The 9,739-nt window shown below is 54.6% G+C and overlaps 1 long non-coding RNA gene across 2 annotated transcripts; it reads left to right on the forward strand.

Moving 5' to 3' along the window:
• Positions 1-2,910: 2,910 nt before the first annotated feature.
• Positions 2,911-8,144, forward strand: LOC135996868 (uncharacterized). Of its 2 annotated transcripts, none has more exons than XR_010607322.1 (3): positions 2,911-3,058; positions 3,522-3,724; positions 8,007-8,144. It is a non-coding gene; the product is annotated as an uncharacterized LOC135996868 (long non-coding RNA). The 2 variants fall into 2 exon arrangements; XR_010607323.1 differs by having other exon boundaries at positions 3,535-3,724.
• The last annotated feature ends 1,595 nt before the right edge of the window (positions 8,145-9,739 follow it).

The raw sequence follows: 9,739 nt of genomic DNA on the forward strand, positions 1-9,739 counted from the left end.
CTGAGTTTGGACCCAGCCGCACCTAGACTCTTCTCTGAGGAGGAGTTTAGAAAGCAAGGGGGTCCATTCTGAAGCCTGACTCGACAGGAGGGCCTCCCTTTAGCCTTTGGCATTTCCCATCCATGTAGAAATCACTCTGAATCGAGTCTCACCTGAATATGCCAGGCATATTTTGTCCATGCAGTAATAGAGTCGCCCTTGCCATCACAATAATGTTGCACTGTAAGTGATATAAAACCGCTCTAAGCCAGCGGTGCCCCGAGTCACTCACCTGACACCAACTGATGTTGGCAGGATGGCAGGTGCTGTCACCGATTAACTCACCCTGTGCCTCCATAAGTAGAGTTACACATTGTCAGAAGAATGAGCCTGTGGCAATTGCCACGAATGGAAAGCTGTGGAAGAACAGCTCACCATGCTCAAGAGCCATAGGAAGAATGGAAAGGGAAATAATTGGAAACAGCTAAGTACCTGCCTGCAACCCAATTGTCAGGAGAGGAGAATCCAGAACAGAGAAAAGCAAAATCCAGGGGAGGAAAAGGGCACAGAACCTGCTGAGCTGTTATTATTGTTGCTGAAAATTGAGCTGCTGCAGAAACCTTTACAGCAAGAGAAGAGGAAACAAAAGCTAGAGGAAAGAATGAAGTAATACTTATGCAGACTTGTTGTCCTCCTGACATGCTACCCATTAGGAAACCAGCTGCCTCCCCTGAAGGATGGGACAGAAATATATGGGGTGACCGTGTGACAGCGAACCAGGGAAGGATGATGTGTTGTATTTCTCAGATCCTCCCGAACACGCAGCCAGACCCATCGTTAAAGCAGAACAGGCTCAAGGACCTCAACGTGCCGCCACCGCGCTAAACCATACGGGCATCGCTCCTGGGGATCTCCCAGAATTGGAGAATTTATCCGGAAAATACAGCAGAAAACCAGGCGAAACCTGAAAAATTTGCAAGAAAGATACAGGAGAAGACCAGGTGAAAGGGAAACAGAGCATTTGCTGCTAGTGTTCCTAAGCAGAAGCAATCAAATATAGCTCACTGGAAGCGAAGCAAATGGCTTTTGGGGTGCAGAGTTGTTAAATTTAGGACCCTGGCCAGCCAATGACTGCCAGTATATCACCGGCCAAGTAGTTTATCGGTTCTGTGGAGTAGAAGCCGTAGAACAGAGGGAACGCTCCGCGATCCCCATAAGATCTATAGATGAGCTTCGTCCAGCCGTTGGAAAAGCCGCCAGCGGTCAAGCAACACATTAAAGAGCAGACACCAATATTCCGACACTGGCTCAATTGAATACACAGAGCCGAAGCCACCGAGAACAGGGGCGAGGTTCGTCAGAGTGCAAATGCTGAGGCAAAGGAGCGGCACCCGTAGCAAAGCATCCTCCTGTGATATTTTTTTTTTTGGCGTGAAGCCCGAGGTTTTCGAAGGGGATGGAGCGACGATGTCCTCGCAAGGCGCACTGTCGGGCGGTTCCGGGGCGGCCGTGGAATAGGGGTGATATCTGTCCAGGCGGTTGGGTGGTTAAATGACAATGGTGAAAGTGAGGGTTGGAATAGAGTGGATGTCGAATGAGTGTCAGTTTCAGAATCTGCCTGAACTTGAGTGGGAGCTGTGCTTCTTTTTTTTCCCAGTTTGTATGTGATGCTGAGATAGTAGAACAGGTTTTTTTAAGGTATAATAACAAGCTCAGCCAGGGGAATGTTTATTTCCCCACAGCTGGTGGTTTTTATTACCCAGTCCCAGCCACTCTGCAGGACAACATTCATCACTGTTTGTTTGGAGGTCAGCGTGGGCCAGGTTTTTTGCGGACAGGGTGATGTATGTCATACCCAGGAGCAGCAATTCCAGGAGCGCCCAGGACCCATCACGGGGGTGGGCGACGGAGCGGCCATGGCGGGAGCGGGGGGTGGGTTGGTACAGAAGCTGACAGGAAACGATACCCTTAGATAAAGATTTTGTAACTGTAGTGGGAGCTACTGGCCAACAAGAGAAAGCTTTAATTTTACGGCCAATCAAACATAAGTTAGGAAAACCAATCGGGATGTATAAGTTCTTATATATGCCTAGGTCTCCAAAACTCTTACTAAGACGAGACCTATGAAAACAATTGAAAGCAATCATAACATTCAAACGGGGGAAAGTGAGATTCAACACAAAAGAGCTAAGATTTTAATTGGCAATGATTCAAACTGACAAGCAAAGCCAAATAGCTCGGGAAATATTGGATCAAGAATTTGCAGGGGTATGGGCCTCGGCAGTTCCTGGTAAATCAAAGAATGCAGAACCAGCGAAAATTAATCTGAAAGCTGGAGCTGGACCAGTCAGAACTAGACACTATCCTCTGAAATTAGAGGATAGAGAAGGGGTAAAAGAAATGACCGGTAACTTCTTGCAATTTGGGCTGCCGATAGAATGTGAGTCAGAAGCGAACACTTCAATCCGGCCTGTAAAGAAACCAGACAGTCAAAGCTATAGGTTAGTGCCAGACTGGAGAGCAATAAACAAAATTACCGCAGATTGACGCCCGGTAGTAGCTAACCCTTACACATTGTTAGATAAAGGGCGAGATAATCACAAATGGTCTACTGTGTTGGATTTCAAAGATGCCTTTTTCTGTCTTGCATTAGCCAAAGAGAGTCAGAAGCTTTTTGCTTCTGAGTGGGAAAATCCCTTTAGTGGGAGAAAGACCCAATTAACCTGGGTCGTGTCACCCCGGGGATTCAGGAGCAGCCCTGTGATTTTCGGAAACCAGTTAGCACGAGAACGTGACGCCTGGGAAGCTCTTCCGGGCAACGGGACTTTGTTGTCTCCTTATAGGCACGAAACCCGAAGAGGGTTGTGTGCGATGGACTGTAAGCTGACTGATTTTCTGCGATTAAGTGAGCATGGGGTTTCCCAACAGAAGGCCCGGCTGATGCGGCACCGAGTGACTTATCTGGGATTGGAGATCTGCGGAGGACGGCGAGAGCTGGGGACAGAGCGGAAAGAACCTGTTTGCCGGACGCCGGAACCGGCGACGGTAAAAGGGCTGCGGACGTTTCTCGAAAGGACAGGTTGGTGCGGGCTTTGGATTTATAATGATGGACTCTCAGTAAAGCCTTTGTACGAACTGCTGAAAGAAAACAGCTCCGAGTTGAATTGGACGGGAGAAGCCGGGAGGGCTTTTTCGCAACTGAAAAAGGAACTGGCGAGGGCTCCGGCCCTGGGCCTCCCAGGTGTCACCAAACCGTTTTGGTTGCACTCACACGAAAGGCAAAGTATTGCTTTGGGTGTTCCGGCGCAGCGGTTAAGGTCTCCTAAGCGAGCCGTGGTCTGCTTCCCTAAGCAGCCAGACGAAGCGAGCAAAGGCTGGCCTGGCTGTCTTTGAGCCGTGGCAGCTGTCGCGCTCGACGTGCGGGAAGCTCGTAAGCTCACTGTGGGACAGCGAATGACTGTATTAGCGTCCCCTGAAATGCCAGGCCGTGTGGGTGGAACAAGATGATGGAAATATTGCTACTACTGACATTGTCAATCCAGCTTCTCTCCTCAGTGGATCTGTTTCGGAGCCTGTGGTGTCCGACTGCTCGGAAACAACAGAAGCTGTTTACTCCAGCGGACCGGATCTAAAGGACCAGCCGGCCACTGGAGGATGCTGAAGGCTCCTGGTTCACCGTCGGAAGCAGCTCTGCGTAAAGCGAGGAGTACGTCAAGCCGGGTGTGCGGTGACAACTACCCACAAGGTAATCGAAACTAAACCTTTACCTGCAGGGACTTCTGCCCAGAAAGCTGCGCTCACACGAGCTTTAGAATTATCCAAAGAGAAGAAGGTTAATATTTGCACCGTTTCAAATTATGTTTTTAGAATGGTGCGTGCCATTTGAAAAGAACAAAGTTTATTAACAGCAGAAGGAAGACAGATTAAATATGATGCTCCAATTGTTGGAAGCTGTGCCGTTGCTAGAAGAGTTGCCATCGTGCGTTGCAAAGGGCATCGAAAGGGAGCAGTGATCAGGAAACTGGAAATAAATTGGCAGATCGCAGATTGTACTGCTAGACAAGCAGTGTCACGGCCCCCCTGCCCTGCCTGGCCTCGCTGGCTTTTCTGTTGTTCCGTGGCGGTCCTTCTCCCGCCCTTCCTAACTGCTTTCCCCTCCCTCCCCCAGCCAGCCATCCCCTCTTTCTTTTCTCTCTTCCTGGGTGTTTTTTTCTTTCTGCGTATCTCTCTCCAGCGGCCCAGCACCGTTGGCTTGGTTTGTTTTTTTCCGCTCCAGCGCTGTCCCGCTCTCTGTGCCTCTTTCCCCTGGCTGTCGTTCTGTGGTGCTCCTCGTGTCTGTGTTTTTGCAATTCCTCCGTCTCTGTCCTGCAGCCCATGCTGTTGTCCTGCTCCCTGTCGTCGTTTCTCTCCCTGCATTCTGCCCCCGTCCTTTTTTCCCTTCCTCGCTCCATCTCTCGGTCCTGCTCCCTGCCCGCCCCCGTTCCTGTTTCTCTGCCCTTCTCCTTGTCTTTCCCCTCGTTTCTCTGTCCCGTTGCCTCTTTGTTTTTGTTTCCGTGACGGTCTGCCCCGCTCCCTGTCCCGCGGCCCGGCGCCCGTTTCTCCTTGGTCTGTCTCTCCCGCTGCCCATTCTAGGAGTTTTCCCCACCGTCTGTGTCCTGCTGCTGGTCTCTGATCTTGGCCTCTCCTTCCCTTTGCCCTGCCTCCCTGTCCCTTTTGCCTCTCTCTCTGTGTCGCCTTGTCTTGCTCCCTGTCCCTGTCTTTCTCTGACAAGCTGACCTGCTCCTTGCCCTCCTTTTTCGTGGAATCACAGGCTCATTCTGCTTGGAAAAGACACGTGCCATTTTATAATCTCTCGGCTGTTTCGAGAAACTGCCTGGAAGAGATCATTCCTTTTCTTGTTTTCTTTTCTTTTTTTTTTCTTTTCTGCTCGTTTGTTTGCAGCGAGGCAGCTCGCGAGGACAGGTGAGCTGCTGGACTCTTGAACAAAAACGTTGAGGGCGAGGAAGGGAATCCTGGCTACGCTTAGGCTTGGGGAAGTGTACGTGGGTATGCGCGTCTGTCGTCCGCGCGGCTCTGGGAAAGCGCGTTCCAGGGCAGCTGAAGCTGCCCGCGGCTCCAGAAGAAGGGCCGGGGGTCTGAAAAGAAGCGGGCGCGCTGCGGCGGCGCGGGGGGCGCGGCGCGCCCGCGCTCGGTGCTGCCGTCTGGTGGCCACAGGCCGGTACTGCAGCTGGGAAGCGGCGCCCTGTGCCCGTGCCGGGGCGGGGCCGAGGGGGGCGCTGCCGCTGCGGGCGGGGTCGTGGCCGCGGCCGTCAGAAAGCGGGGGGGGCAGCGGTCGGACCGGCCGCCGGGAAAAAAAGAGAGGCCCCCGGCTGTCGCGGGGCAGCCCCGCTGCGAGGGGGCACGGGCGAGGCGGCGGCAGGAGGCGGCGGCGGTGGCGGCGTCTTCTCGGTCCCGGGCAGAGGGGGGAGAAACCTGCCGGCCGGCGCTCCTTAGGGTCGAGCGTTTCTCTTGTCTTTGTTCACAGTGAATTTATGGGCACACTGGAAATAGCCTTGAATGGTTAAACGTAGAGCTGAATTTTTACTGAGAAGCGGCACGGGTATAGTTAATTTTGGAGCACCTGGGTGCCAGTTGAAATGTAAGGAATGAAACGGGATGGAAACTAGTAATCGAACCTGGGGTTTACTCGTGGGTTTTTTTCCTTGTTAATATGTCGATGGCAGGTTGTCCTGCGGCTCGATCCCCGTTCTGTTTAGTGGAGTCTTCAATTGAGGACATTCAGGTAAAAAAATGTGTCCTTCCAGAAAAGGACTAATTGTTTGTAGGGCTGAGAGAGGCTTTTAAGTACGTGATCAGAATTGAAGCTGAATACTACTTTACGATGCTGCTGTTGGTCTTTGCTTTCGTTTGTTTCCCCGCCGCTCCCTAATGTTGGGGAGCTCCAAGTCGGATTTTATTTTTTTCAATGACTAAGACGTGTTTTTCCCCCAGGAGGGGCTGTGCTTCAAAATGAATGTGTTTGCTCACAAATGTGCAAGTCCGTTGGTGTAAGACAAACAGAAACCCACCGTAGTCAAGTTCGAAGCGTGTGTCTGGGAGATGGATGGTTTAATTTTACGAGTTCACAGCTGTGCAATTGTAGTGCCGGAGGAAAATGAAAGCTAAGGGTTTTTTGTGGCGTGGGTAGGCATCCGCACACCTTTTTAGGATAAGCGAATGACCGCGGTTTGTTCTTCACTTTTTAGTTTCCATCTTTGAAGCTGCACGGCCAAATGCGCTCGGGGTCCCCGCAGGGCGGCGAGCAGGCGAGTGAGGATGCAGAGCGGGCCAATCAGACGGCGCGAGCAAGGTTGAGGGGCGGAGCGCTGATAGGCGGAGAGAATGGCGATTGACGTGCGTAGGCAGCCAATGAGGTTGGCGAAGGGGCGGTGCTTGTGAAGTCCCTACTGTGCATGCCCAAATGGGCGCAGTCCTCAGTCAGGTCCGGCGCTGGCGCGGGCTTGTGGGGGCGGAGCGCGGGAAGGAGCATCCAATAGGAGGGCAGCGCGGTGGGGTGGAAAGCAGCCAATGAGAGCGCGCTGACTCAATCCGGTTGGAATAGCTAGCTCCCTGGCAAGCGTGTCCGTGGTGTCTCGGGGGGGTACCGGGAATGAACGGGACGGGCGTCGGGGCGAGGGACGGGAGGCTGCGGAGCTCTCGCCGCGGCCGGCTCCCGGGGATCTGGAGGCAGGCGGTCCAGGGCAGGGCAGTCCTTCGTGAGGTCCCCGGAGCTGGCAGAGGGGCATGAGGTGACAGGCGGGAACCTCCCGCCGGGTGTCGGTGCCCGCTGAGCGCGGCGGGACGGTGGGAGGGAGCGAGGGGAACGGAGCGGCGAAATAGGCGGCAGGTGAGTGCGGGTGTGGCGAGGGTGACCGTGACGTTGGAACAGGAGGAACGGGATGGGCCAGTGCGGTGGGGAGGTGTTAATTAGGTTTCCCCCTCCTGCCCTCATGGCCGAGCTCGCGAAGCTGGTGAGAGGCGTGTGACTCTTAGGGCAGGTGGGCTAACGGTCTGTGGCCTGGAGCCGTGTCTCCGGTGCAGCGCCCGTTCCCGGTATTGCGGTGTCTCTGGGAGTGGCGCAGCCCCCTTTTGTCAGGGGGATGTTTACAAACAGGGCTAAGGTGCGGTTGCAGGCTCGGCGGCGTGGCGAGTGGGGTGCCGCTTTGGCGGAAGTGCGGAAGCTCAGGGCGAGGCCCGGCGGGTTCTGTGTCTGTACGTGTGATGGGGTGTGTCCACCCACGCCAGGCTCAGGGTCCTTCCCGGCCCGAGCGCCCTCCCCGTGGAGAGGAGCCCCGTGGAGCCGTGGCACGCACGCGCTTCAGCTTCCCCTTTCTGGACAACGTGGCACAAGAGAAAGAAAAAGAAAACGCACACACAAAATGACAGCGCAAGACCTCGCGCCCAATATGCACGTGGCTTTGCGCTTCGGGCGGGGAGGCGATGGGCGGAGGGAATGGCAATTCAAGTGCAGAGCGGGCCGATCGCGTGCTTGCATGCTGCCGCGGGCCGGGGACAGCCGGGGTCGGGACTCAGAGGCGCTGCCTCCGGGTGCCGTCGGCCAGCAGAGCAAGCTGGGCGCGTTAGCCTTCCGGCACCGGGCTGGTGGGCGGCGGTGTTCGTTTTCGGGACTTGCGGCCGTCCCTGCGACAGGGGCGCTTTCCTGCTGCAGCTCTCTGTTTTTTTTGTTTTGGTTTGGGTTGTTTTGCGGGATTCCCGCGGAACGCGGCCCGCCTGCTCGCCCGGGGCTGCCGCGCCGGGTCTCAGTGCTGCCGCCCTGTGGGCAAAGCGCGGTACTGCAGGCGGCCGCCCCAATGCGGTGCTGTGACGCGCCTCGGTGCTGCCGTCGTGTGGCGAAACTCGGGTACTGCAGCGCACGGCCAGCAAGCGCTGCCGCTGGGCGATCCCTTATTCTGACTAATTCCTCTGCTTCTTTCTGCGCTATTTTCTTAAGATGCTGAACTCTAATTTCGAATTTTTGTTTTTCATAGGGGGAGCTATGAACACCTGATGCTCAGGAGATCCTGCAGCCCAGGCGGGGAACACAATGTGGGAGAGCAGAGCCCAAGCGGGAGACGTGGCAACATCTTCCCTCCCCACCGTGCCATGGGGCAGCTGCCGGCCTGTGGGACGGGGGCTGCGACTGTTTGGGGCACTGCCCCCAGTTTTGAAGAGTTGTGGTATGTACATATGTAAATGGCATTATGAGAGCAAGGAGCTGCTCGTGGGGGCTATTTCCCTTTTCTACCTTTTTTTGGAGAGAAAAGAAGGGGGGATTTGGGGGGGTGATGATGATGTTACTGGGGGGTGTGCTGATGGTACTGGAGGAGCAGGCCAGTGAGAGATGGGGGGGTTACAGCCCCAAAATGCCTGAAGGATGTAGGGTGTATAGTGGTACTGTGGGGAGGAGAAACTTCTCCCTGTGCTCTGCAGGGAAAACAAAATAAAACAATCCTACATCAAAGCTGTCCTGGAGAAATACTTGCTGTTTGTCATTCAGGTTCTAGAACTGCCGGATGTCCTGTTAAAGGTTGTGGTGGTGCAGGTCAGGGATCCCAGGCTGTGCCGAGACCACAGGATGGCTGCTGGTGGAACAAAAGTCAAGGAGAACTTGTCAGAGGTAAGAACCTTTCGATTTGCTCTCCTCAGGACACATCCATTTGCCTCTGGGCCTCTCACAGGCTTACTCGCCACCTTGTTCCCTCAGAAACCCGTTTCCTTCCAGTTCCTCTGTGATTGCCCCGCCTGCCTTTGCGTGCCCGCAGGCTCTTTGGTGGCATCAAGGTGCCCGTTTGACCTTTTGCTTCATTAAATTCCCCTCTTTTTCTCTCTTCCCCTCAAAATTTCCCCATTTGCTTTTGGCACATCCCAGAGGCCTCATTTTTCCCTCTTGTACGCTCTCATGCCCGCTCTGTTTGCCCCTCCGCTCCCTTTAGAACTCCTCTGATTTCCACCTGCTCCTCTCAGGACAGCTGAGCTTGTCTTTTGGTTACCTGAGAGCCTCCATTTACCTTCCTTGTAGCCGCCCCCGTGTTCTTGTTGCCTGGGGACCTGTGTGTGTATTTTGCAGCCCAGAGGCCTCTGTTTGCCTTTCTTGTGACCCAGAGCCCTTCACGTGGCCTCCGGTTGCTGCAGGACCTCTCCCTGGGGCAGCGTGCCCTGGAGCCATCGCAGGCACCCCCATCAGCTCCCCACATCCCTCCGTACCCTTCGTGTGCCCCTGTCCCCTCGTGTCCCCTCCATTGTCCTTCCAGGCACCAGAATCAATGTGTGTGGCAAGTGGCCTCGTCAAACCACGTCCCTTCCAGGCGCCTCCGTCCCCCACATGGTCCTCTCGGGAGGAGGGCGTCAGTATCGCTCTCTGTGGACTCGCTTGTCTTTGTTTAGACCTCTCCCGAAGGGTTTTGTCATTTATTTTTGTTTGAGATGCCTAAGTGTTACTTACGGTGCTTGGTACTGTTTCTGCCATGTGGGGTTTGTTGTTGTTTCCAGCCTATCCTGGTGTTTTCTGTCCTTTGGGATTTATTTATTACTGTTGTGAGAGTCAGAGAGAAAACGAGGAGTCTCCGTGACTTACAACTGTTGTTGATCTGCAGTGTTTTAGAGCAGGATTCTTTCAGGATGTATTTCTCCCCGGAATGCAGCGCTGGTACAAGTTCCCCAGGACCCGTGCCCAGCAGGTCTGTCGGGCTGGGCGGGCGCTGAACGGACGCGCTGCAGCGGC

Source organism: Caloenas nicobarica, chromosome 20 (genome assembly GCF_036013445.1).
Source record: "Caloenas nicobarica isolate bCalNic1 chromosome 20, bCalNic1.hap1, whole genome shotgun sequence".
NCBI classification, from domain to species: Eukaryota; Metazoa; Chordata; class Aves; order Columbiformes; family Columbidae; genus Caloenas; species Caloenas nicobarica.